The following is a 10,517-nucleotide window of genomic DNA, read 5'->3' as shown; positions in this document are numbered from 1 at the left end:
GTGCTATTCCTCCTATTCCCAACTTAGGTTCACTAAATCTCTCTTTTTTTACTACATTCTTTCCTTAGATAATCTAATTTACCCTCATACCTTCCACTACTACCTTCATATTGATCTTCCATCACTGTGTTTCTATCAGGCAGGGATGATCTCAATATATACATAGTCTATTCTGAAATATTTACTAAAATGTCACTGTCAGTCAGTCAATAACTATTTATTAAACATTATTAAATTTACTAATTTAATTCTATTAAACTTATTAAATTTATTATGTGTCAGGTACTTTGCTACTTTACTGGGGTTACAAACAAAAACATTATCCCTCAGGGAGAAAAAAAAAAGCAATCCCTGCTCTCAAGGAACTCATAGTCTAGAAGGGTATTGTAAGAGGTAAAAAGGGGTTTTGATTGGGTGAATATTAAAAAGTTTGGTCACCAGGGAATTGAATAGTTATCAATCCCCAATTCAAGAATAACCTCAAGTCAAATTGACCTTTATGGAACTTAATTTACAAATGAAAATAGAAAGAAAAAGTAAGAAAATTAGAGTGAGGATAAGATAGGATAAGCAACCTAAGGCACTAGTTAATTCACTCTGATCCCCTAGTTTAACCCAGGCAGATTTAATTCACTCTCAGCTGAGGGAGATTCAGCCTTGAGCCCAAGGCTGGAAAGTCAGATGGCCAGGGGCCTGAAGGGCCCCAGAGGCCAATGAAGCAAAAGCTTCAGTCACAGAATATCTTTGAAAAGGAAGTTCCTTACGAGAAGTTAAGGAAGATTCAGTCTTTACACTCACCACGTGGAATTCCAAAGGAAAGATTTAAGAACAGTTTCACCAAGGTCTCAGGGTCCCAGGTCCAGAACAAGAAAAGCTCCTTTATATCCAAGACATGAACCAGAAGATAGACTCACTGCTCACTGTACTCTCTTTTAAAGGGGCTTCTTTTGCATCACTTACTGTCCCTTACTCTTGGTTTACATGTCCAATCACAACAGACACTTTTCTTAGAACTGCTGAGGAGGCAGTCAGTAATTCTGGTTTTTCACTCACTCTAGCACACATGGGTCACAGACCTCCCAACTTGTGAGTTAAGTGGATGTTTTCACCTTTGGTGATTAAATCTAAAAATGGGCAGGGTAGATTTAATCTCATTAAATCTAAAAATGGGCAAGGTAGATTTAATCTCATTATCTCAAATAGACAACTTGTAGACACTATATGCAAATAAAACACTGAGGATAAATTAAAGATTATCTCTAAGGAAATATTCAAAGAATAAGGATACTAGGAATGATTGTTGTTTTTTTTTTAAACCCTTACCTTCCCTCTTAGAATCAATACTGTGTATTTTCTCCAAGGCAGAAGAGTGGTAAGGGTAGGCAATGGGGGTCAAGTGACTTGCCCAGGGTCACACCACTGAGAAGTGTCTCAGTACAGATTTGAACCTAGGACCTCCTGTCTCTAGGACTGGTCCTCAACCCACTGAGCTACCCAGCTGCCCCTGGGAATGTTTCTTAAGGAAAATAGAACTTTTCGAGTCAATCAGGTGACTCAATGATTAGAGAACCAGGTTATGGCTTTGAATCTGGCCTCAGACACTTCCTAGCTGTCTGATCCTAGGACAAGTTTCTTAACCACTCTCTGACTTGAAACCAAAACCCAGTATTGATTCTAAAATAAGAGGTCTTTCCTTTTCTCTTCATTTCTTTTCCTTTTTTCTTTCCTTTCCTTTCCTTTCCTTTCCTTTCTTTTTCTTCCCTTTTTGTTTGTAAAGTAAACCAGAAAAGCCATGAGGTAGATTAAGAGAGAATGAGTTCAAGACATGGAATAATCCAGTGAAAAGGCTCATTTTTGAGATTGCATTTCATATTCAATGACTATCAAAGAGGCTCATGTCATTGGATCAAAGAATACTCGAGAAGGTGGTAATGTGTAAGGATATTAACAAGGTAGAAAGGAACCAGATTATTAAGGGCTTCAAAAACCAAACAGATGATTTTGTATTTGATCCAGAAAATAAGAAAGAGTCACTAGATTTTATTGAATGGGGCAAGTGGCATGGCTAGAACATCATTTGACAGCCAAATTGTGAGATGGACTGAGTTTAGATAGACTGGAAGCATGGATGTGATTTCATATACATTTTGTAAATTCTACCTTTTTCTTCCTGACTTCATGTATTAAGAGTGCTGGTATGGAATTATCTAGATGGGTTCTTGAAGACTATCAATGAAGTGCTCACTATGGAAAATTCTATCAAGATGAGAAGTCTTTGAGAATAGTCTTGGCAAAACACTATCTCTTTTCTCTGCATCTTTCTAAATAGGTAATGCAGAAAGACTCATTACCAGCAGATCAGTCATGAGTTGATCAGTTTTTAGACACAACAAACACTGAAACGAGTTGCTAAACATTTTAATTATCGCTAACAATCATATTCTTATTGCAGGCAGGGAGGTGACTCAGGGATAGAGCACTGGACCTGGAGTCAAGAAGATTCCAAATTAAATATGGCCTCAGAAACTTTCTAGCTTTGTAATGCTGTACAAGTCACTTAACCTTTGTTTATTTTAATCTACTGGAAGAAGAAATGGTTAACCATTGTAATATCTTTGCCAAGAAAACTCCATGTATGGCATAATCCACAGGGTCCAGAAGAGTTGAACACAATTGAAGAACAGTATTCTTACTGAATATGAGTTATGGCCTGAGGATATACAGATTTGTAATGAGATATATTTCCTAGGAAGGTATTATGCTTATTAGTTCTCAGAGGTGAAAGGAATGGACCTATAATTTCATTGGTACGAGGAATTCTGATGACAAAATGGCCTTTACCAGTATAGATGGACTTTAAATTTAGCATCTTTGAGGGTTGGTTGGGACACTGTGATGTTCATTTGCTTGCCCATAGTTACCTATGTATTAGAGATAAAATAAAAATACTAGTCTTCCTGATTGAGATCAGTTGTTTTCCCACCATGTCACATTATTTCTATTTCTTAGCCTTAAAAATAAGGTATAGATCTGTGATTTTGTTGTAAAGAGATCTCAGTAAGAACTTTGTTTTTATCAGTGAAGGCTGGCAATATTATCAGCAATTTATAATCTCAAGGAGTTGCCTAGAGTACTAAGAGTTTAAGTACTTAGGGTTAAGCAGCCAGTGTCAAAGTTGGACATTCTTTATCACTGATTAAATAAATATCCTATATTTTGCAATCTTTTGAGATTTGTGTGTTTATATGTTTGTGTTTGTGTGTAGGTGTGTATATATGCATGTTACAGCTCAAGATTGTAAGTAGAGTGACTAAAAGGAAAACATCTGGTCTGAACACATGAAACTCAAATTCCCTTCCACAGTTTTTAGTTTTTAAAAAGTGTGTGTGTGTGTGTGTGTGTGTGTGTGTGTGTGTGTGTGTTGGAGGGGAGCTTTTTTGTTGTGTCACAGAGAAAATGAATAACTGAAACACATAGATTTTCTGATTCATGGTCTATTGCCTTATGTACTTATCAGTGATCACACATAATTGGAGTTAATGAAGCATAATGAAATCAAATGCTGACCTTCCATTTTAGAAGAATTGAGTTCAAATTTTGCTTTGACCTTAGTAGTTATGTGACCTTTGTCTGATCATTTAACCACTTTGAGCATCAGCTTCTTCTCTTTAAAACAAGTGAAGTAATTCTTGTGAAGTATTTCCTCACAGAGTTGTCATGAGGCTAGAATAAGATAATGCATATAAAGCACTTTGTGTACCCTAATGCCTTGTATAAATGCCAGCTCTCCTTATTATTCTCCAGTGCTGTGATAGGTGCTAAATTGTGTCCGTATTTTGACATCTCATATTCTTAAACTGCCAAGTCTTTTCGAAACAAACTGGGAGTGGAGTGTTAAATTAGCCATTGACACTTACCCTGCATTTATTTCCTAACATAGTGAAATTGATTTAATTTTTTATAGGTTAATTCAAAAATGAGTGAAATTCACCAGAAGCTAAGTCTTACATATCCTGTCTAGGAGCTTTGAGACCTGACCTTTACTTTTTATTTTTTTTAAGTCAATGAAATCCAAAGTAATTAGTGAAATTCTTTTCACATTCCTGGGTGGCTCAGGTTGCTTAGATTATTATCAGCAAAAAATGCTTTAACATTAAAACAGAGTATTGTAATAATTACTAATGTAAAATACATGAAAATCTATAATAGCTGACTACCAATAGGTTTTGCAGGGTTTTTTTTAAAAAATGTCTTATTATAGAGTATAATAGGTTGAAAGAGATTGCATGTTAAACTGAGTACATTTCCCCACTGTGTTATACTTTTTTGGAGCTTGTATAAGTCCAAGGAAGTAAAAATTTTAATTTAATTTTAAAAGGTTGGCTAAAATGTTAATAAAATATTAGGGACTTGTAAGTCTACTGTCTCTAAGGTAACCTGAGCTTATTCCTTCCTCTCTGTTCCAAAATATATAATCTTCATGTAGACCTTCATTACCATCCACCTGGAATATGGCAGAATCATAGTCATAGAAATTTGGACTTAAAGAGTGCTTTAGAGATTACTTAGTCCAACTTCTTCCATTATGGATAATTTGAACTGGATATAGTGGTCCAATGTTTCTTCTTCATGATCATATGTCCTGCAAGTCTGTCTAGCTGTTACTTGCCTCATACTTTTATTTACCCAGCCAGAAATTTTTATTCTCAATTTCAGAAGCAATATCTTTCACCAAACTGCTTTCTTCCTTTTATTTCACAATGCAGGGCAACTAGGTGGCACAGTGGATAGAGAGCTGTGACTAGATTTGGGAAAACTTGACTTCAAAACCAGCCTCAAATATTTACTAGCTGTGTTGCATTCTGCAAGTCATTCAATCTAAGATTCCTCATCTGTAAAATGGGAGTAATAATAGCACCTACTCCCCAGGGTTACTGTGAGAATTAAATGAGATAATCATTTTAAAATGCTTAGGTCAGAGCCTGGTACATGATCAGCATTATATAAAAAGTATTCTTGTTATTGTTGTTACATGGTGGGAGATAAGCGTATGGTGTAAGAAGACTGGGAAGGTATGTATGGGGCAGGTTATGAAGGACTCTAAATGCCAACTAGAGGATATTATGTTTGGTTATGGAGGTTATGGAACTACTGGAGTTTATTGAGTGTGGGAGTGAGATGGTCAAACTTACACTTTGAAAATGAATGGATTTTGGTCTTAAATGGAGAGAGAGTTGAAGCAGGGAGATACAATGGGTTTTTTCTGGTGCTGAGGGTCTACACTGGGGTTCTAATAGTCAAAAGAGAGGAGGCATCTGTGAGAGATGCTACAAAGGTAAAATTGATAGATCATAGCAACAGACTGCATAGGTGGTGGAGGAGACTGAGATGGGCCACTAAATTGTGAGCCCAGGCAACTGGGATGTACCCTCCTAATTAGTGATAAGGAAATTAAGATGAAGGGATTGCTTGGGAAGAAAGATAATCAGTTCAATTTTCACATGTTGATTTGAAGAAATTTAGAAGATTTGTGGGCAGCTAGGTGGCACAGAGGATAGAGTGTTCGTTCTGCAATAAGGGATACATCTTTCCAAATTCAAATCTGGCCCCTGACACTTCCTTGCTCTGTGACTCTGGAAAAGTCATTTAACCCTCTTTACCTTAGGTTTCTCATCCATAAAATGAATTGGAGAAAGAAATGGCAAACTACTCCAGTATCTTTCCCATGAAAATCTCAAATGGGGTCATAGAGAATAGAATGCAACTAAAAACACTGAACAATAATAGCAATAACAAGTGAATGTCTTTAGTTTTAGATGTCCAATAGACAGCTTTAGTTTTAGTTTTAGATGTCCAATAGACAGCTATAGATGTGAGCCTGGATTTCAGCAGAGAAGGTAGGGGCTAAATAAGTAGATTTCAGAACTATCAGCAGAGAAAAGATCATTAAACCTATGGAATCTGATGAGATCATCAAAGAAAATAGTATAAACGAGAAAAACGGGCCTAGGACACAATTCTAGGGTTATCTGGTGTCGACATGGAATCTAGAAACCCCAAGTTCATAGGAACTTAATATCTGAAGACCCCCAAGTTTGATCTTGTCTCATGAAAGTTTCTCCAGATCCCAGACTCAGGAGTTTCAGGCTAACAATAGAACTTAAAGTACTTTAGGTGGGACTAGCAGACTCCATCAGATGTTAAGTATCCTTTTTGTCCTGCTAGGTTCTCCCATTGTGTCAATGGTAGCCCTTGGCTGGATCTTTCCCTTTTGTGTCCATTGTAAAGCATTAGTCTTTCCCTGATAATCCTGTCTTGGACTTCTCATTTCTTTGTAGCCATTGTAAAGCCAATCAACTATACTCCCTTATTCCCAGTTCCCCAAGACATATATAAATTCCCCAATTTTCATGGTGTTTCTGAGCTATCATTTTGCCTGGTGGTACTCCCAGGGATAGTGTGCCACCAGAGTGTCAGAGCTCTGTGTGGTTTTGGGTGTGTGACTCTGAGTGGAGGCCTAAATATTGAACTATCCCTCTCCTGCTTAAAGACTTGGTTTTTCTGACTATTTAATAGTTCTGTATTTTTTCCAAGTTAATATTGGTCAAGAATAAGATGAATATCTAACAAAGAAGAATGAGGAATGTTTAGAAAGGAGAAGAATCAAGAGGGAGTTGTGTCATGAAAACCAAGATAGAAGAGAGTTTTAAGGAAAAGATGGTAGTGTTAAAGATTGCATTGTTTTAGGAACAGGATTGAGAAATGACATTATGATTAGGCATTTATGAAATTGTTAATAACTTTACTGAGAGCAGTTTTAGCTAAATGATGAAGTTGGAAACTAGTCTGTAAAGAGAATTAAGAAGAAAGTGAGGAAAAGAGAGGAAGTAAAAACATCCACAGAAAGAGGTTAATTGCAAAAGGGAGACTATGGGAATATAGTGGCAACAGAGGAAGAAATTTTTGATGACTGAGGGAGATATGGGCATGTTTGTAGCATTAGGGAAATAGTAAATAGGCAGAGACTTAAGAAAAATAACAGTAGGGTTGGTAAAGGGGACAATGTTCTGGAGAAGACAGAATAGAATGAGATAACTTATGTAGGAATGGGGGTGTGTTTGGAAAGGAGAGGTGCCATATTCTCACGTGAGACCAGAGTGAAGGAAGATATAATGGAAGAAGGAATCTGAATGATATGAGATGAAGAGAAAAAGGAGCTCTCAGTGAATGATCTCAATTAAAAAAAAATATGAGGCAAGCATCTCAGCAGCAAAAGGGAGGGAAGCCATGAATGGTTTTATGGGGGGGTGAAAAGATTTGGACAAACCATTTTGGTTAAGAAGGATGCTGAATTAATTAGGAGGATGTAAAAGGATTGTCTTGGAGAAGAGGGGACTTGACTGTTAAGCAGCATAAATTTGTAGCAGACCAGTCAGCAGTTTCTTGATTGTCTTCAGATTTGTTGAGAAGCAAATGTGAGGGAGGTAAGATAGAAGCTAGTGGGAATGAGAGAAGTCTGAGACTTGGCAGGGGAAAATTGATAATAAATGAAGGGGTCAATAAACTCAAGAGAAAAGGCCAGTGGAGAGGATTCACCAGGAGATCAAGATGCGAAAAGGAGGAAAGTATAATTAATGTAGGGTTGACTACCTGGGAAATGACTAAGGAATGAAGGGAAAGGAGGTTAAAGGGAGGATGAAAATCAGAGTTTGGGATTATAAGGCAGGAGAAGAAGTAGAATGACAACATACTGTGACTAGATAAGGGAATTTCAGAGCTTATAAACATGGAAATAGTATGACTGGATTATAACAAGATCAAAATATGACCATCTTTGTGTGGAGTTTTGTGGAGTGGAAGAATAGTTCATGTAAAATAAGCAAGTTGAAGAACTGTGAGTTTATAGTATTTGAAGAAGTATCCATTTATATTTGGCAGTCCCATACTACCAGGACAAGAATTGAAGAATAAGAGAATAGAATACCATGGACTAGGAACTTAACTCATTGAAGAAAGAAAGAGGTTGTCCTAGAGTTCCATAGACAATGCTACCAAAATTTTGATTGGGCGTTTGGTAATGATTGAGTGAACCTTAAAAGAGGAGAGAGTACAGAGTAAAGTGGTAGAAGAACTTGGAAGTGACAATGAGGAACTAGGAGTACTCAAGCTCTCCTACTTTGGCCAGTACATGAGGAATGAGTGACAGTGCAACCAGTGCTGAAAAGGGAAGCTAAAGAGTCATTGCCATCAGGAGGCATCCAAGTCTTAGTGAGAGCCAGAAGATGGAATGAATGGGAAAGGAAAAGATAAAAAAACAAAACAAAACATTTATTTGCCTATGGACCCAGCATTTCAGGGAATACCTGGAAGTAATGGATTGTCTTAGAATGGACCATGAAGTGGGTGGAGAGGATGTGGAGGCAAATATGAATAAGGAATTCAGCAGTAGGAGATAGAAAATAGGTTTTGAATAATGAAATTATGGGATTCAGAATCATTAGAATGTGCAGGGTATGCCTCCAGGGGAATTTTATAATCTTTGAAGATAACGAGCTCCTGGTGAAACTTGACTTCAAAGTGGTATTGGGTTAAAACAAAGAAGAGCTCAGGTGATAAGCAAAGTTCTGGGAACTGAAGAAATGGTGATATACCTTTTCTTTAAGGGAAGAGATAGGCTGAAACCTGATGGATGGTGATTCTACTCTTCCCAAAGGAGACTAGAAACCAGGCAGGACTGAAAGTCTGCTTTATATGGAACAATTTGGCAATTTGAGGTTGGAAAAGTTTTGAAACAACCATTTAACTACTTAATGTGCTACTTTGTCCTTGGAATTCATTTCAGGATGTCTGACTCAAACAAAACAAAATAAGATATCTGTAAACCTTACTTATTTGTAAACAAAAAAGCTTTTGTAAACCTTAAAATGGTATATAAATGTTAGCTAAGAGAATGATGATGTAGGTTTCTTTGGGCAAATTGAGATAATCCTGAATATGTCTCCATCTTATTTCTTCTCTCTATCAAATAAGAAGGACCAATGTATATTTTCTTCAAATGAGATCATGATATTCCAATTTAAACTAAAAAATTTAAGGGATGTAGACATTGGGATTAATCAAATGAATGCCTAGGCCATTGAATTATTTCCTCTATCAGCCAAAAATATCAAAACAAAGCCAAAACTCAAAACCAAGATATCAAATGATGTTTGTAACTATTCTGTATTGATGAACAGCTTACCCATGAGTTTTAATGTGTATTATTTACAAATGCTATAACCCTAGGCTCCTTTGTTTTGCATTAACTCCAAGAGTCATGTATTTCTAATGACTATTTACTGAATCTATATCCCTTTGCTTTTCTCATAGAGGTTTTTAGAGCATTCTTAATATTTCAACTGCTGTTGTGCAGATTCAAAGAAAATAAATCACCTACTATGGAATATGTTGGCTTCAATTTAAGAAAAAACTATATTCAAAAAATTATAATTTAAAAACCAGATACATAGGGAACTGTAGCATAATGGATAGAGAGCCAGCATTGGAGTCAGGAAGACCTCAGAAGCCCCACCACTGATACCTTCTGACTGTGTGTCTTGAGGCAATGCCACTTAAATTTTTAGTGCCCCATGCATCTAAGAATATAAATTTTGTATGTTGATGATCTAGATCGCATTGATGAAGGAAATTTCCACAATAGGAGGTCCTTTCAATGGTGTTCACAAATTTGAATCTATATCTATCTACCTATCTACCTACATATAAAGAAAAGTATGTTATTACTCTGGCCTTTTGGTGAGAAAACCAATAACTTGTTCCCAAATATTACAACTTTTTTTTTAAGCATGATTGCTTAAACTTTAAGGCTGTGTTTATAATTTGAATATGATGTATTTTTTAAATAGTTGTTATATACCATCATTTTGTTTTTTCACAATTTGAAAAAAAGGAGCAACACACACACACACACACACACACACACAAACACAAACACACAATACATACATACCTGCCTAACTAACATTTCTAGAAAGAATCCTTCACTTTCTTATGGGATTTTCTATAGGTTCTTTTAAATCATGACCTCTACTAGTACATGTTAAATGCTTTCATTTAAGAGGAAAAATGAATTTAAACTGACTTCTTAGGAACATATTTATTATATCGATAAAAAGAGAAAAGCTAAAGCTCAGCTTTTATTTTGAAGTTCTAATGACATTAACAAATAAGGAACTACTTGAATGTAGTCAGATTTATAATTGAAAAGGAGAAGGAAGCATTTTTCCTTTTTTCCTTTAGTGGGCATAGCCATACTTGGAGTCCAGAATATTCTCATAAAATGTATTTGTTTATTTTAGAGCAAAAACTAGGGAAGACTTTTTGTAAATGCATTTAATCACTGAAGGACATCTTTATTTTTTTTTTTTTGCCTTTCATGTCTGATGCCAATTATTATTTACATGCAAATCTATCAATAGCTTTAAATGATACTGATTTGTAATGCCATTGACTATACT

Source organism: Gracilinanus agilis, chromosome 6, assembly GCF_016433145.1.
Source record: "Gracilinanus agilis isolate LMUSP501 chromosome 6, AgileGrace, whole genome shotgun sequence".
NCBI classification, from domain to species: domain Eukaryota; kingdom Metazoa; phylum Chordata; class Mammalia; order Didelphimorphia; family Didelphidae; genus Gracilinanus; species Gracilinanus agilis.
This window is presented reverse-complemented; position numbering follows the sequence as displayed.